Source organism: Leucoraja erinacea, chromosome 15 (genome assembly GCF_028641065.1).
Source record: "Leucoraja erinacea ecotype New England chromosome 15, Leri_hhj_1, whole genome shotgun sequence".
NCBI lineage: Eukaryota > Metazoa > Chordata > Chondrichthyes > Rajiformes > Rajidae > Leucoraja > Leucoraja erinaceus.
This window is the reverse complement of record NC_073391.1, coordinates 12,014,682-12,032,617: the sequence shown is the minus strand read 5'-3', so window position 1 is coordinate 12,032,617 and position 17,936 is coordinate 12,014,682. Positions and strand designations below refer to the sequence as shown.

Genomic DNA, 17,936 nt, shown 5'->3' with positions numbered 1-17,936 from the left:
AATTAACAAGTTTAAATATGGCATTTCTGGGCTAGCAATAATAATTCAGACAAATTCTTATTAAATGCAAATGTACAATATTTTGAGGATGAAAATTTTGAAGAGTATTAAAATTAAAAGAACGGGAGATGGTAAATCTAACATGCCGTCTGTGATGGGTGCAGGTTTCAGTGGATACTGCTCCTGTCTGTTTCATATGCGTTCAGATAACAATGAGTTGAAAGTGACAATAAAGGCAAAACAAAATCTGTTGTTGAGGAAACACCTGAACACGGTGTGGAATTTCCCCAATTCTTATAATTTCATGATGAATGAAGTGTGGAAGAAATCACACTCCAGGTTTGATCGGTTACTACTTGATTATTCTTTTATTGTGCATGAAAACGCAATATAAACATGACTTGCGGACCACTGATTCACCTCCAGTTGTGATGCCAGAAATCTCTAAATCTCTGTAGAGTTTGTGCTGTTGCCAGTGTTTTGCTTGATGCCGGGTAAAATAAATCAGACTGTGCCAAAATTTAATTTCATCGGTCGTTCATAGGTCAGTTCTGATCATGTATTAACTCTGTTCAAAATATTTACACCATCTGTAGTGTTTTATGGACGGATAGATTTTATTTCTTTATGATTTCTAGGAAACTTTTTTTTGTTGATAGTTTTTTTTGAAACAGAACAGAGTATTATATTCTACAATGAAAGCAGACTTAAATAAAATGACTTTTTGTTAGTAGCAAATACTAGGGGGTGGGAGGAGGGGGAGGGATATGGAGAAGATGATCTGACTAAATGCTTTCTGTAGAGATGGTACAGAATGATACTTGAGTCCCTGAAAAAGGTTGTTAGGAAGCTGATGAACTTTCAATTAATACATTTTTACTGTGGAGGCTGCTTTTAATCAAGTTAGCAGTGTGGGCTGTGGCTTTTGAGGCTTTGCACTAACGTTTTACATACGTGGTTGTAATGTGTCTGTGTAGATTAACTGTTGGGACTTGAGGCTGTTGGAAAGATAGCATTGTATGTTGTTTTAGTACATTTACTTTGTATCTTGTGGTCACCATACGATTTTCAAAAACAAAATCATCTTTGATCATTTTATGCTCTTGTTTCACAAACACTCGAGCTTACCTACCCTAAGTGCTTAGTTTCTTTTCCAAATGCATTTGCTCGGAGATGGAACAGACCTTGCCTTATATTGGCAGGGTTATGGAGTTAGATTCCTGGTAGAATCCTCCAGAGATAAAATTGATCACACTCGCTCATGGTAGAAGAACTAAAAGTACTACATACACGAGATAACTTCCTAGACTGCTGTCATGATTTATTCAGCAAATAACAATGGAGAGATATGCTGCAGACATTATGTTATAGAATATAATGCTTTTAGTAGAAATATATTTTTAAAAAGATTTGAAAAATACAAATAAATGGTTCGGCCACAAAAGTATATCCGTGGAAAGTATTCTACGAAAAGTGGAAAAAAATATTGAAATCAAAGTGTTCATGCTATGTTTTCATTTCCCTTTTAACTTTGTTCCTTAAAATCCACAGTTTATTTTGTATCTTGTGGTCACATACGATTTTAACATTTTTTGATATTTTTTTCTGAACTATTTTACTGTCTGTGTTATGCAGTATCCGTCGGATTCTTTGTTTATTCGGGGAACAATGGTATTATAATTGTGCGTTCAGATAATTATGAAATGCATGATTTTAATGGCCAGAGTTTTGCTGTCCTTTGCTGTAGATCCACACAGAACTAACTGGCATTTCACTCAGGTAAGTGCTCGCAGTTTCAACAGTTCCTTGCATGGAGTCAGTTGGGGCTGCAACTTGCTAAGATTCCCTAGCATTAATGCAATCCTATGATAAAAAAAAAACAAGTTATATATTTTTAAAATTATTTTCTGTTTTCCTTAATACTTAAATTACTTGGTATTTATGTATCTGTGGATATTTTTTTTAATTTCATAAAACAATGCAAATTACTCTAAATCGGCTTAAATTGTATATTTCCTGCTTAATCATTGAGTACTTTGGACATCTTTGGGTGACGGCTAACCCAGGGGCAGAATCTTGTTGCTTATCAAAGGGCTTGTCCTTCATCCCATTCCTGCTTATATTGGACGAGGATAGCATGCCACATGGAGCCTTGGCATTTAACTTGGGAAAATTGGCCGGATGGTGATGGGTCTCGTAAAGGGGGGGCTGTGGGTCTGGTGAAGGTGGGGCAGTGGGTCTATACAAGGTGGGGCATACAAGGTGGGGCAGTGGGTCTATACAAGGTGGGGCAGTGGGTCAGTAAAAGATGGGGTGGTGGGCTTGGCAAAGTCAGGGCTGTGGGAGAAAGTAGCAGACCCCACTCAGCAAGATCCAAGCTGACGTGGCAGCAATCGTCTACACCTCTTCCTGTGGTGTGTAGCCAACCAGAAGATTGTGCTGAACTTTAAGTTTTTTATTCATAAAATTCCAACATCACAAGTCCATTCTGCCCATCATATGTGTGCTGGTTCTCTGTGGACTAGTGAAGTGAGTCCCATTTTACTGCCTTTTCTCATTGCTTTGCAACTTATTTACCCTCATGTCGATATGATTCATTTTTACAACCGCTGATTGACCCTATTTTCTACACCCTGCAAACAATGACTCAATTTTAAACACTGCATTTAAAATTAAAGTTTCCGCGTAATGTGATAATTTGAATAAAATTTATAAATCAACAGATTCAACCCTCAAATTTACATTTCAATTTCACTAGCTCTTTACTTCAGTATTGCTGTCATTTCATAACTGTGCAATGCAAAATGGACCTGTTTTTGAAAATATCCTTTGACAACAGAATTAATTGCTTGAAATGTTGCAACTTTTATTTGTCAATGTTCAATGAAAATTTCAGGAACAAAGGAAGAGAGTTTGTATAATTTAATTATTCTATATTGTATGCTATGCCATGAGGTTAAATAGAACTTGAGTCTGACAGCGAGTATGCATGCTTTCCTGAGTCCAGTCATTCACAAGAAGACTGCTGTTTAGTTCCATGTGAGCTGCTTTGCTGATGAGAAGGTACTTGCAAGATGCAAAAAAGCCTCTTCGGTGTGACATAGTAATGCAACAGTCTGCAGTCAATGGAGTTTTTAGACTGCACTTTTCTTGTGCCAAATGGACAATAAAAGTCTGCAGTGGAGGCAAGTGTTAGCAGGAGTGAAAACAGTTGTGAAAGGTGCTCTTTCTCCTTTTCACGGTTTACTGGCACTGCTCCCACATTTGCCGGGATACAGCCTGTTTTCTTCCAATGCAACGTTGTTTTTTCTTCAGCATTTCTTTGAAAGAAGACTGCACACCTTTTCAATTTCTACCCCATTTGACAGGACAGTCTACTTTTTTTTTTCCAATTTTGAAAAAAACTGAATTGAGACAGAAGCCAAAGCTAGCACTTTATCCAGGAATGGAACTGCACATGCTCAGAGCTTTGTCATGCCGTGTGTCTCCACGATGTCCAAGGGCAGTGTAACCACAGATCCCAGTTTGCCTTGCTCTTAAAATGCTGTCGGCTGTTTGCCAGTAAATGCTGCGTAAAGTTCCATAAATTCTACCCTTTTGACCTCGAGGCATTGTTTTGCATTTGTCTGTGATTTTTACATTTGAAAGATAGCCTGTTTCTTTTCTTTCCTCCTAGTACTTTCTATAATAATTTTACATTATACAGTTATATACCAGAGAAGAAAACTGCTGAAACTTGGAAAACATTCAAGTACTTATCTTTTTTTTTGGTCTCTAGACTGGAAAAGCCTGTTTTAAATCAGATGCCTTCATTTAGGATGAAACGTTGAACCATTAATTCTCTAAGTGGCAGTCGCAACATTTGTTGCACTGGCAGTTGGATCCCCAGTGTGTACCGTTGAATAAGGGTTAACCGTTTTGTTTACCTAATGATAAATTGCAGGTTTTCACTTCTGTTTTGCATTTGCATATACTCAATGCTGAAACTAGTGTACAATGCATGCCTGTTATTGTAACTCTTTGCTGTCCAAAAAAAAACAATTACAGGATATTACACTGTTTAGGCCTAATTTTTCACCAAAAAAAAAAGAAAATTGAAGATGATTACATATTTGCACACCATGAGCTAAGTCCTCCACCTGCAGTAACTGATAGGGCGGTGTTAAGGTGAACATTGTCCATTAGGCGGGAAAATGTGACCATTTTATTTTAAAGCCATTAATGCCCCATAAGAGTAGTAAGATGTTCTTATGCGCAAAAATATAATGTAAATAGGTGGCGATTTGTGCAAGTGATAATAAAGCCCAGAGTTACTGTTTGGCATTATATCAACACTGGAAGTAAAGCACTTTAAATAAATCAGTTACTGCTGTCAAAATGACACCCACTAGAAAACTTAGGCCGCAAGGTTCTATTTTCAGATCACAGATGAATGGTAATTTATGGGAGGAAAAATATTCTGATTTTAGAAAAAAAGTGACAGTGGGAGCGAAATAATAATGAAGTACATGATGTGTGGAATGCCATGAAAGTTTGCAAACGTATCATCAAGTTCCGCTGCACAAATGTTTTGAATAAATATTTTAGTTCAAATTGACGCATCAAATATTTTTACTAAGGACCATAAGATTCCTTTGAGAGATAAAATGAACACAGTAAGAGACTGTTGATCTATGTGGAATACTGGATTTACAAGCAACGACTGAAGTTGTCTGCAGATGTACAAAAAGAAATGTCTCTGTCTAACTTGCAGTTGGAGATAAATACTTCATGTATTTTGCACCATCTGTTTACCATGGTGTATTTGGCATGTCACTCTTCTGTTTGTAATCAACTGAGAAAAGTGCTTTCAATTTAAAATATGTTGGCATTAAACTTGAGGATCAGCATATGATGTTGTTAATATACTTCCAAACACAGCATCATCATTGTTTTTGCTTCAATCTATATGACATTAATTAATTAATAGGAGCGTGCACATGTGATAAAAGCATCTGTGGCGGTTTTTTGTTAAGTCTGTCACAATATCACAGCTTCATTCAGTGTTGCCATGTAGAGAGGACGTCGACTCTAATTGGCCCCACTATTTGCATCATAGCAACCTTGTAACCAATAACTACCATTTTTATTACACGATGATGGATGATAGACGGGGCTGTAAGGCCGTTGGTTGCGTGTGGATGTTGTCGTGGTTTTGCTCCTAGGTGTTTTTTTTCCCCAGTGGTTTCCTTTGAGGGAGAAGCTCGTTGCATTAATCTCTGAGGTGGAAAATAAACCAAAAGCAGTGATTAAGCACAATCATTAGAAATGTTATCTAGAGCGGGGAATTGGAGATTCTGATGAAACTACAAGACTAAAAACTGTAGTATTAGTAGAAATATGACCTGCAGTTGAAATGCAATAGAGGGACATTGAGTTAAAATAGAGGTAAAACAAAAATGATTGTGAATCACTACGCATAGATTTAAATTTATGAAAATACAATTTCATTTTCCAATTTTGCAAGGCTGAAGTTTCTTATTAGTTTCCAATTTTGAAAGATGATCAATAGTTGTATTTAGCGCACTGGCAAAAAATCTCTGTAAAGCTGAGGTATATTTGACGATTTTGTAAATGTTGGGGCAGATTGTGCCGTCATACTCCTCAAACATCGAATCACCGTTCCTCCAACAGCACGACCTAGTGGAGAAGGATGCTGAGAGCCAATTTTGTTGGCCCTAATCATCCACATTTCCAGCAACAAGACTTCAAATGGTAAATTGATGTTCCCACACGTAAAAAACTCTGAAAGCTTTGATAACTGGCAAAGCCTTCTCCTTCCACCTGCACCTTCACAGGCTACAAAACGATATATTGATCAACGTATAAGCAATTAATTACTTACTTTGACATTAACATAATAAAACATTACTTAACTTTTTTTTAATTAAAAAAGAGGAAAAAAGTTCCCGATGTTGGGGGAGTCCAGAACCAAGGGGCCACAGTTTAAGAATAAGGGGTAAGCCATTTCAAATGGAGATGAAGAAAAACTTTTTCACTTAGAGAGTTGTTAGTCTATGGAATTCTCTGCCTCAGAGGGCAGTGGAGGCAGGTTCTCTGGATGCTTTCAAGAGAGAGCTAGACAGAGCTCTTAAAGATAGCGTAGTCAAGGAATATGGAGAGAAGGCAGGAACTGGGTACTGATTGTGGATGATCTGCCGTGATCACATTGAATGACAGTGCTGGCTCGACGGGCCGAATGGCCTACTCCTGCACCTATTGTCTATTTAAAAAAAATACTGGGGAATATCACTCTACCAAAGGTACAAAGGCCCCGAGGTCAGGACATCTTTCCCCAAACTTCTTTCATCCATTAAGCCTCTTTGGACTTTTCAAGTACAAAGGTCAGAAATCTACAAACGTCTTCATGGTTGGGAGGATGGCTTCAAGTTCCTGGACATGCATATTCGCCCTGGGTCCAACATGTCGATGCAATCACTAAGAAAGTTCATTAACACCTCTACTTCCCAAAAAGATTGAGTAGATTTGGTATGTCAATTAATAATTTATTGAACTTTTAAAGGAGAGCATATTGATTGGTTGCTTCATGCCTATTTTGGAATCCCAGTATCAAAGGAGACTACAGAGAGTGGTGGGCACATCACAGGTACTGGCCTCCACACTATCAAAAGAATTGTTAGTTGCTGCATCAAAAAGACGCCAAATAATATCACCAATTACACCGAAGATTTACACAAAATACTGGAGTAACTCAGCGGGACAGGCAGCATTTCTGGATAGAAGGAATGGGTGAGGTTTCAGGAAGAGACACTAAAGAAAGGTCTTGACCCGAAACGTCACACATTCCTCAATTCCAGAGATGCTGCCTGTCCCTACTCCAGCATTATGTGTCGAACATCATCATTGACCCACACTACCCAGGCCATGCTCTAATTTCGCTACTACCATTGGGAAGAAGGTATAGGAACCTGAAAACTAACCAGCGGGTTCAGAAACAGCTTCTTCCCAGCAGCCATCAGGCTCTTGAACATTACACAACACTAACTTCAGCAACTTCCATGGACTATATTTTTGACTGTACCACAGACTTATGCTATTGTACTTTTAAGGTTAACTACTATTACAGTTATTATTCTTGTATGTTTATGATTATGTATTATCTGGGTATTATTGCACCTTTCAGGCAGGCCTGTTAAGCTGCAGCAAGTAAGAATTTCATTGTTCCATAGACGGTACATTTGACCATGAAACACTCTTGAGAGTAGATGAGTTCTTGGGCAGATCAGCTCAAGGCAGGGCAGGTTTGATGGGCAGAGTGGTCTACTCCTGCTCCTAATCCTATTCTCATATGCTCCTGTGTTCTGATGCATTTCTCACTTTGTAAATGACATTGTGCTAAAGGCAAGAATCCCATGCATTGAACAATCGAGGAAAATTGGCTCCTGTCCTGGTTTTTATTTCAATTAAGTTAACACAGGCAGTAAACATTCAGGTAGGATTAAAGACAAACAAATGGTTCATTATCATGGCAGAACTTTCAAGGACATCTCCTACCATGCAAAATCCTACCAAGATTTAAAATTAAACTGTATGAATGAATCTATAAGCGGTTAAAGCACTTGCTTTATCCACAATTTAAGAGTTATTTAATGGAAAGGATTAACAGCCACATAAACGAACATACAAACAAAAAATTGTGTATGGAAAGTTTAACTTCAATACTGTCATTTATTCATACATGTAATAATTTACAAAGAAATTGCATAATCGTAGTTATTGTATGGTTCAGGGATGTCTTCAGGATGGGACACTGAAATCTACTGTCTCTACCCTTGCCTCAGGCCCCACTACTCTAGCTGATCAGTGAGTGCAGTCTTAACGACACCACTATTATTTGGCGGAGTAATGAGCAACAAGGTGATAATCCTCCCTGTGTGCTCTTCACTTGTCTCCTCCTGAAAAAAAATGTGCCAGAGTTGTCTGCCGTGGGAACACTTGAGATACAATGAGCTGGAGTTTTTTTTTTCATTGAGCTTGCATGGAGTAGTGAAAATGGAATGAACAGCACTTCCATAAAGCACGAGCAATAAATATTGAAGAGATTTGTTAGATTACAAATGAAAATTCATTTAAATGTGAAGAACATTTTACGGGGTGTACTTCATCAATAGCCTTTATTCATGTTTAAGAAGAACTGCAGATGCTGGAAAATCGAAGGTAGACAAAAATGCTTAGATTACAAATGAAAATTCATTTAAATGTGAAGAACATTTTACAGGGTGTACTTCATCAATAGCCTTTATTCATGTTTAAGAAGAACTGCAGATGCTGGAAAATCGAAGGTAGACAAAAATGCTGGAGAAACTCAGCGGGTGAGGCAGCATCTATGGAGCGAAGGAAATAGGCAACGTTTCGGGTCGAAGCCCTTATTCAGGCCCTTTTTAAACCTTTTATTCATGTAGTGTTTCTCATTATAAAATAAATCAAGATGCTTTGCATTGTACAGCATTGGGTAACACACCACAAGCAGAACCAGTTGGAGAAATAAACGGAGGTATTGCCTTTGAAGACAAGGTGCTATAGATTTACTTTTGATGAAATTCAGCGAGCAAACACGATAATTCCCGATATTTTGGACCTTTAACTCTCCACGTCAAATGTCGGCTGTTCACTTCCGCTGGATTGGCACCTTCAGCTCCCTCTTTAATTTACCTTAGTTTCTATCTTTTTTTCCCCCTGTAAATCTAGGTAGCTGTGCCTCACGGTCACCCCGACTGGCACAATAAATTGCAGATCAAAACCTGGCCGTTTTCTATGTTTTTAACGGGTGGGAAAGTGCGTGTTTACCCATCCACTAACATGTACCGGAACTCTAGAATGTCCTCCACTTGAGATTTTTGGTCACGTGGGTGCGGATCTACGCTTCAGTGACCTTTAGTGAAACCACCCTATACCTGCACGTCTCGAGATACCTGTCAAGTGTCGAGATAATAAAGCTCTGAAAAAGTTTTTCAGCAGGATAGGACATTATCAGAGTTGGTCAATGCTTCAGAGATGAAATGGAATCTTAATGAAGATATCAATAATTGCTCTAACTCTCAGACATATGTCTCCAAGCATGAAAACACAAATGATACAAAAACTGCAAAAATTGTCATCAACTGACTTTTATGTGGTTTGCTACTTTAAATTTCATCCATCATCTTTCTTCTAAAATGTAAAGGGTAACTTTCAGTTCCAGTAAGAGCTGCAAAAGTGTCATCGACCAAGCACAGTTTGCCATGATTTTAATTCCAATTATATTGGGAACAGTCCTCTTTGAAGAAGAAATCGAATCGTACGCTGCATTTTTTTAATGTTTTCTGTGTTTGAACTTTGTTTCTGTGTTGGTTGACTCTGGGAATTTAAAGATGCTTCAAGATGCCAGACTTCTCCTTTCACTCATTCCCTTCCCACCATCCAGGGCCCCAGACAGTCTCCATTAGTGAAGTAGAGATTCACTCGCACTGCTGCCAATTTTATGCCCTACAGTTGAGTCTGAAGAAGGGTCTTGACCCGAAAAGTCACCCATTCCTTCACTTCATAGATGCTGCCTCACCCGCTGAGTTTCTCCAGCATTTTTGTCTACCTTAAATGTCGACAATGCCGCCTCCTTGAAACAAAAAAAAACAATTGCTTTAATTGTTGATTACTTTGTTCAGCCTGCAGAAGTTACCACTTTAATTCTCCAGCCCACTGTCAAGCTGATCTGTCTGTCTGCAGCCTCTTGCACTGTGATAATGAGACCCAACGCAAGTTTGAGGAGCAACATCTCGTCTTCCATCTCGAATGTTACAGCCTTCCGGACTCAATAATGGATTCATCGACGATGGACAACTTGCTTTCTCTGCCCATGACAGATTTGCCCATTTTTGTTGTAAGTCATCCATCTGTGATATTGACTCAGTATTTCTCTTTTCATTGATATAGGCTGACCTGCTAGGCATGTCCCACAGCCATGTTATTAACAATTAACATAATACAAGCATTGACACAATCACACAATCAAGTGCATGGTGGCAGAGTCTGAGGCATAAGCATAGGCAAATGGAAATCCCCACTGAATATTCAGTCCATGTCAGACTAAATTGGAATGGAATTCTTGTCATTAAATTCTAAGGGAATGGAATTCATAAAATCTGTGAGTTGAAGTTACTAGAGCTGCAACTTCATGGCTCCATCAAACCAAATTCAATCCACACCTCCAGTGCTAACTGTGTGGACTTTGCACCTTCTTACATCCCAAAGACGTGAGTGTTGGTAGGTTAATTCAGCATTTAAATCGCTCCTAGTGTTTAGGTGAGTGGTGGGATTTTTTTTTATTTTTTTTTTAATGATACTGCCTGTAAGGGAAATTCATTTCGTTGTCTCAAATTGAGACAATGACAATAAATTTGAATACAAGAATACAATACAAAATGAGGGGATATGATGGAAGTACAGGGACAATAAAAAATACATATGGAATTAATTTAAACAGGTGCTTGCTGGTCAGCTGGGGTGGGAGATTGCAACCTTTACATGGTCCACCCTGTTTTGACGAATGCAATCAACCCGATTTGCACAAACAAATAGATCAAATAGAACAAGTTGACCTACAACTTTAGGCTGTGCATGCAAGAAGAAATAGCTAGTCAGCGTGGATTCATGGGCCTGTTTCTGTGCCGTACGACTCGGAACTTCTTGCTCACTACGCTTCAAACTCAACAAGCTTGCCTCCTCTTTAAGAGTTCCAGTCTGTGTCAACGAACACAGAAGAAAAACACTGCGGAGACTGGAGGGCTGAAATAACCCCGAGAATGCTAGAAGTGCTCAGTTGATCGGGGGACATTGGTGGAGAAAGAAAAAGAGTTAGCGTCTCAGGTCAATGACCCTTCATCAGAAGTGAGGAATGGTGATTGATCTGAAGCATTAAACCTTTTAACCAATGCAGGCTACTTTCAGCTGGTGCATGGAAGACTTGAAATGAATGTGCTCCAATGTGAAAAATGGTGCGATTGGTGCCTCCTTAGTGCAAAAAATCATACGCTGTCAGCAATGGAACAAACTAGTGTGGTTCCCCTAAGTAGTGGCATTTTCACATGTTTTGAATGTACAAATTAATTTCTAGACGATGGATTCTTTGAATGATTCACTAGAGACAATGTGAGTTCTCATCCCCGCACAAGCGCTTGGGAAGAACTGTTTTATTAATCTCTTTGCCCGCAGTGCTCTACCTTTTGCTTTCCTGTTTGATTATTTATCTAATCCCCTTCCAAACTTATGAATGAAATGGTTTCCATTCACTCTCTCAGGGATGCAGTATGGTTCATTGCATTACTTTATTGCAATTATATAGGGCCTTGATCAGCGTACCTGATGTATTGTGTACACATTTGGTTTTGTTGCCCAAAATGTAAGTGTATACATAACATAGGGGGACTTACAATGAAGATCATCAGACTGGTTCCTAGGATGGCAGGTTATGAGTTATAATGAGTTACTAGAATAAGTGGGACCTGTTGGGTCCCTGTCACACAGGAGGCTTGGTCCCCCAACGCAATATTCCACCACTCACCCATGACCCTCAACTGCACACACAGCTCATTTTCCCTCATCCCTAGCACTCTCTCCCCCTCCTCTTCACCATCCCTCTTCTTTCCCCTCTCCTCCTCCCCCAATCCCCCAATCCCTCACCTCTCTCCCCCTCGTTTCCCCTACCCTCAGTCACTCCCTCCCATCCCTCCATAACTCCTATCCACTCTCTACCCTCCCATCCCTCTATCCCCACCTCCACTACTCCTCATCTCCCCCTATCCCCCCCCCACTATCCCTCCTCACCTCCCTCACTGCCCTCCTCTCCCTCTATTCCCCTCTCCCTACCTCCCCCACTCCCCCCTCCTCTACCCCCCGCCTCTCCCTCTATTCCCCCTCCTCTCCCACTCACCCTCCTCACTTCCTCCTTCGTCTTTTCCCTCTCCTCCTACCCTCCCCCAATCTCTACCTTGTCTCTCCTTTTGCCTAACCTCAGTCACTCCCTCCCTCCTTCCCTCCATAACTCCTCTCCCTCTATCCCCTCTACTCCTTTACTCTCTCTCCCCAGGATCTCGAGGTTGCTGCTCCTCTCCCTTCTTGCATGCCCCGGAGGACCATCAGCCGTCGCCGCCCTCAGAGCCAGGCCTCGGACCCTCGGCTCGGCCCGGAAGCGCCGGCAGCTATGGCCGGCGTGTGGTCGGGGGAAGGAGCCAGTGAGGGAGACCAGACGGGAAGGGGCTGGAGCTGTGGGGCGTTGCTATGGCAGTGCGTTTGGGACTCACAGCGAGCGCTGGATGCTCACAGCAGGTGCTGGACGTTCTCCTCCGCCGGGATCAGACTCTCCGCTTTCTGTTTGGCGACATTTCCGACTACGTTTTTGCACAAGTAGGTCCGGAAGTGGCTCGGCACGTCACGACCGGCCAGGCTGGGCCACTTCCGGTCCCTCTGAAAATTGTGTCCAGTTAGAGACTTGCGCCGGCCACCCGCAGCGTCCCTCAGCTCCAGTAAAGACTCGATGGCTTAGGAAGGGGTGGACCATCCCGGGGGTGACACGGGAAGAGACCATTCCGCGCGGCGCTGACTGGCAGGGGAGGAGATCGATCTGCGCGTGTGAGATTTTTACGATTTTTAAACCTTGCTAACTTTTACAATATACTACCGATCTGAACGAAACGTGTTGCACTCGCAGCACAGGAGAACAGTGAGTGAGCTGACGAAAAATCGTAGCACTATCGCGTACAATTTTTGCGCAAATAGAAAAAACGTGCAAAACATCAGATAGATAGGTAGATGAGGAGTTATTGAGTAGATTTGGCCTATATTCTTGAGATCTTATTGAAACTTAAATTCTCATAGAGTTGAAGAAGATGGATGCAGAAACGTGTTAGCTGTGATAGAGGAGTCGAGTCTCAGAATATGATGCAGGCCATGTCGGAAAATGTTCTTCACATGGAAGGCGGAGAGCCTCTTGGAATTCTCCTCCGCAGGCTGCAGAGGCTCTGTCACTGAGTTCGTTCAAAATGTGATCAATAAATTTCTGAAGTAGAAAATCACCCATGATGTTGATGAATGGCAGAACAGGTTTGAAGGGTCAGAGGGCATATTCCAGCTCCTAATGCTTATGTTTCTATGCATATTAAATGTTGACATTTTCCCATTGAAAACAATTTCTCATGTATTCAATCAAAATCCTTCATGATTTTGAACATTCTGTTCTGAGGACAACCTCTCTTCTCCTCACATTACCAAAAACATTGCATCCTAGCCATAATCCTTAAATATGTCTACTGCCCTCTCGCTCCGAGCTCTTGAATTTGAGTTTGCAACGTAATGTTACAAATTGGCCATAATTTAGCTGAACGGTGCTTTATAAAGACGACATTATATCTTTGCCTTCTGTCACAGGAAGAGATGAGTAGGCAGACAGATGAAAAGATTCAAGGATTCCCTGCAGAAGTGCAACATCCCCACTGATTCTCTCTCACACACCCGCCCATACTCCTATATGTTTATAGTCTAATTTTTTAATAGTTCTTTTTTAAACGTATTTTTATACTGATATTCCTGCTCCAACAAAATTTTGTTGTCTTGTACAATGACAATAAAGATTATTATTATTATAGATTCCTCAGAGTCTCTGACCCATGGCCAGGGGGGCTTTCAGAACAGTACTGAGAGATAGATAACTATCTATCTATAACTGTCAGATACCTACCACTTATGTGGAAATGCCTATAGGTGCCCACATTGGCTTCATCGGTCACCTCAAAACCCATAACTCGGAGTGAAAGCACGTGATTCCCATCTCTAAACTAAAAAAAAGGAACGGGGCATCCACAAGTCTTTCAAAAATATATGAACTGTGTATGGATAATCAAACTAAAGGTGATTAGATTCATAGGTAGACAAAAATGCTGGAGAAACTCAGCGGGTGAGGCAGCATCTATGGAGCGAAGGAAATAGGCAATGTTTCGGGCCGAAACCCTTCTTCTTCAGAAGAAGGCTTCTTCTGTCTTCATCTGGCTGAAGAAGGGTTTCGGCTCGAAACGTTGCCTATTTCCTTCGCTCCATAGATGCTGCCTCACCCTCTGAGTTTCTCCAGCATTTTTGCCTGCCTTCGATTTTCCAGCATCTGCAGTTCCTTCTTAAACAGTGATTAGATTCATCCCTCTTTCCATGTATGCAGAGGAGATGGTGGGGGGAACTAAATGAGTGCTTTCTAAAAGTCTTCACGAAAGAAAATGATGGGACTGATGAAGTTTAATTGAGAGAACGTTGATGTGAGAAAATGTGTGATTTTCACTATAGAAGAGGATGCTAGCAGTAACACATTAATAGAGGAGGCAATGGGCAGATTGGATGGAGCAGGAAAACAAGGAATATATTTGAATTGATGGCAAAGTAGAAGTTTCATTCAGTCCAGCTAGCTCTCATTCTTGCATCATGTGACAGGGCAGACATTCCATGGGCATCTTTGGCCAAAATCTTCCAGTTCTCCTTCGATATCGAAGTGTAGAGGATTTGAAGGGTTGTAAATTTTAGCCCAGATCATTACATTCCCACATTCAGAGAGGTGTCTCTGAACTCATGCACAGTCTTTGATTTAATTCATCCATATCTCCATCACCCAAGGCCAGAGGACCTGGCGTGGGAGGATTGCTGTGGAGGGGGAGGGGGGGGGGTGGGTGAGGAAGAACAAAGGAGGAGCCAGCGGGTGTACTTTTAACTTTGTCAGCGCCGTGGGTGGCTGCTATTTGTATACATTGGATATACAAGCAAAGAATCTCACTGTCCCTCGTCACATGTGACAGAATAGTATTCCATGCCACATGTCTTCATACTACATGTTTGGAGTTTCTCTTTGAATGGGGTAATTAAAATTGTCATTCATTGGTAATTTCATGGAGTCAAGGATTGTTTCCCAGAGCATCTTTGTGGGTCTGATGGGGCATGAGGAGGCTGCCATGGGTTTTGTATGTGTTCTGCTGTCATTTATGTATCTGAGTGAGCAGGGTGCATCTGGGTTACCGATTTAGCTCAAGGCCTGCTATTCCTGCCAATGACAATTTTCCATGTCTTACTCCCGTTATATTGTTTTGAGTGCCGAGATGGTGACAAATGTACCCCTTTTGGGCTTCTTCTCCAGAGATTATGTCAGTATTCTTGATTTATATGGGTGTCAGCTGTTATGGGGAGAAGGCAGGAGAATGGGGTTAGGTGGGAGAGATAGATCAGCCATAATTGAATGGCGAATTAGACGATGGGCCGAATGGCCTAATTCTGCTCCTATCATTTATGACCTTATGAGTATTGTACAGCTATTTCTCTGTGCACAAGGACATCCTTGCATTCTCTGTCCCTCTACCCTCCCCCTAAGCACACATCATGACCAAGCTCACTATTGTAGGGGTTGTCAAATATCCACAGAAGAATAACTAGGCAGCAAACTTGGAAGAGATAAGCTAGATTTTCAACACACTTGTAGCATTCCCCATTCTCAACGAGTCACTCCCTCGACAAAACTATCACCTAGAAAAATATTGGGAGCTGTAAGGAGTAATGGGAAAGAGAAAAACATGTTCAAAGTCATGAAGGATTGTATACAGTAACTAAAGAACATTTTCAAGTAACAGAAAGATGGGTGACTGAAATCAGAGACATGGTTAAGATATTTGGCAAAAGGAGTATTTTTTACACAGATTTGCTAAGATCCAGAATATAATACCTGAATGCTGGTCAAGTAACTTGAATGATAACTTATAAATGGGAGCTGGAAAAATACTTGAAGAGGTTGAGAGAAGAGCTTGTGGTTTAGATTACTAAGATGGTTCTTGCATGGTTCCCATGCCATGAAAATAGCTTCCCTTTTACACGGGTTGTATGTGTCCAGCTTTGACAAAATTGTAGGAAGATTGTACTTGACCTCGGAGTGGTCATTCACATATCATGTTTTATCTAAACTCCTAGTGTTCAGTGCTTGTCTATGCAATGTGCACAAATTAGTTGTGATTAATTAGTGCATTACTTTTCCATCCATATCTCACAAATGTTTACAACAGCAACACATACCTTATTTTAACTTTATCACGGTAAAATTTCCTCAGGAGTTTAATCAAGACTAAAAACACTTTTAGTCAAAGTAGGTGATTTTAGGTTAAACGTTTGTTCAAATAGGTTGTTTCTGAGCAAAGTTTCAGAAAGGTGGAGAAATTTAAGGTAGAAATTCCAGCCTTTAGTTTGGAGAAGTAAAATCATGAGGGAATTTTAAACATAAGGGCAAGAGTTTTAAAACCAGTAGATTTTCACAACTATGCCACTTGTTCATGCTAATTGAAATTCTCAAGTGCCATATCACTCCCGCATTTCAAAGCATTTCTAGAAAGCTGTCCGTATAAAAGTTGTTTATTTTGCATTTTGTGTTTATTCCGTTATTTTAGGCAAGCACAAACTCCATAAGAGCAATTTTTTATTCCGCAACGCAAGTTTTTTTTGGCAGTGCTTTGTGAATTCCCCAAGGTCAAATTTCCATTACCCGAACCACTGTAACATGGGTGCACATTGTATTTCCACACTCTGACTTACTGCAGATCAATCTGACAAATGATTTGCATGGACCCACAGAGCCACAAAATGTGTCTCGCAGTAATGAGTCCCGGGCACTGGGAACAGTGCAGGTAGAATATAGAACTGATGACTGCAACTCCAAATCCTGATATGGCAAGAAATTAAAACAATTACAGCCCATTCAAGGCCAGCTTTGATGTCTCTCCATCTTTACCAATATGATATACTGGAACCAAAGAAGCATTGCATTTTTGTTTGGCTGTCCTTGTTCTCCCCTTCACTCAGAATTTTGCCCACGACATCCAGCATAATATACACAGCTGAAATCCGTTTTATGTTGCATGACTTATCTTGCTTTTTATTGGGTTTGACTAAGCAAACAGTTTCAGTTCCATCCCAAATTTATAAACCGCACTACACAAAGAGGAAAAATATGCAGCATTTTCATGAAATACAAAGCCGTCACATTTTGTCAGGGTTTCTGCTGGGGGAAGAAAATCAGTTGACATACATTTTACAATCTCTGTTCAGATCAATGCTGATTTTAATGTATATTCATATCGGGCACCACATAACATGGTGACTGACACTTTGCAGTAGTTCCACCAGGGTCCTAGCAGCAGGAGGCAGGGTGGACCTGTACGTCACCCGCTGTGGTCTGGAGCTCAATCTGACAAAACAAAGAAAACCAGCGATTTAGTTTCTTCACCAGCCCCCATGTTCTCAGTCCCTCAGGTCTCAGTCAGCTCTTTGCCCCACCAGCCTCAGGGTTTCTCCTGTTGCTTTGACGTCTGTTACATTTGCACAAAGAAACGAAGGAAAATAAAATTCCATTTGCCACTTATGAGACAAATGCTGAGAATTCACTGGAATTTAGAAGGATGAGAGGGCATCTTATCGAAACATATAACATTCTTAAGGGATTGAACAGGATAGATGCAGGAAAAAATGTCCCCGATGTTGGGGGAGTCCAGAACTAGGGGGTTACAGTTTAAGAATAAAGAATAGGCCATTTAGGACTGAGATGAGGAAAAACATTTTCACCCAGAGAGTTGTCTCTTCTTCTTATCGAGTCCACACACAAGATTAGAAGTTGTTCAGCCAGAGCTGAACTCACTTCTCGGCATCTGCACAATGGTGTCTGTCTTGCGCTTCTTGTGCGTCTTGTGCGTGGTGGTGGAACGATTGGTTGAAACAGGGCCGTGACGTGAACGCTCTTTCCTTGACCCCAGATAGTTGTGAATCTGTGGAATTCTCTGCCACAGAAGGCAATGGAGGACAATTCACTGGATGTTTTCAAGACAGATTTAGATTTAGCT

General features: G+C 40.7%; 1 protein-coding gene across 5 annotated transcripts in view; it reads left to right on the top strand.

The window, feature by feature from the left end:
- Positions 1-17,936, top strand: part of mgmt (O-6-methylguanine-DNA methyltransferase) — a 434,918-nt gene that overhangs the window by 166,185 nt on the left and 250,797 nt on the right. The gene's annotated exons all lie outside the window — the stretch shown is intronic.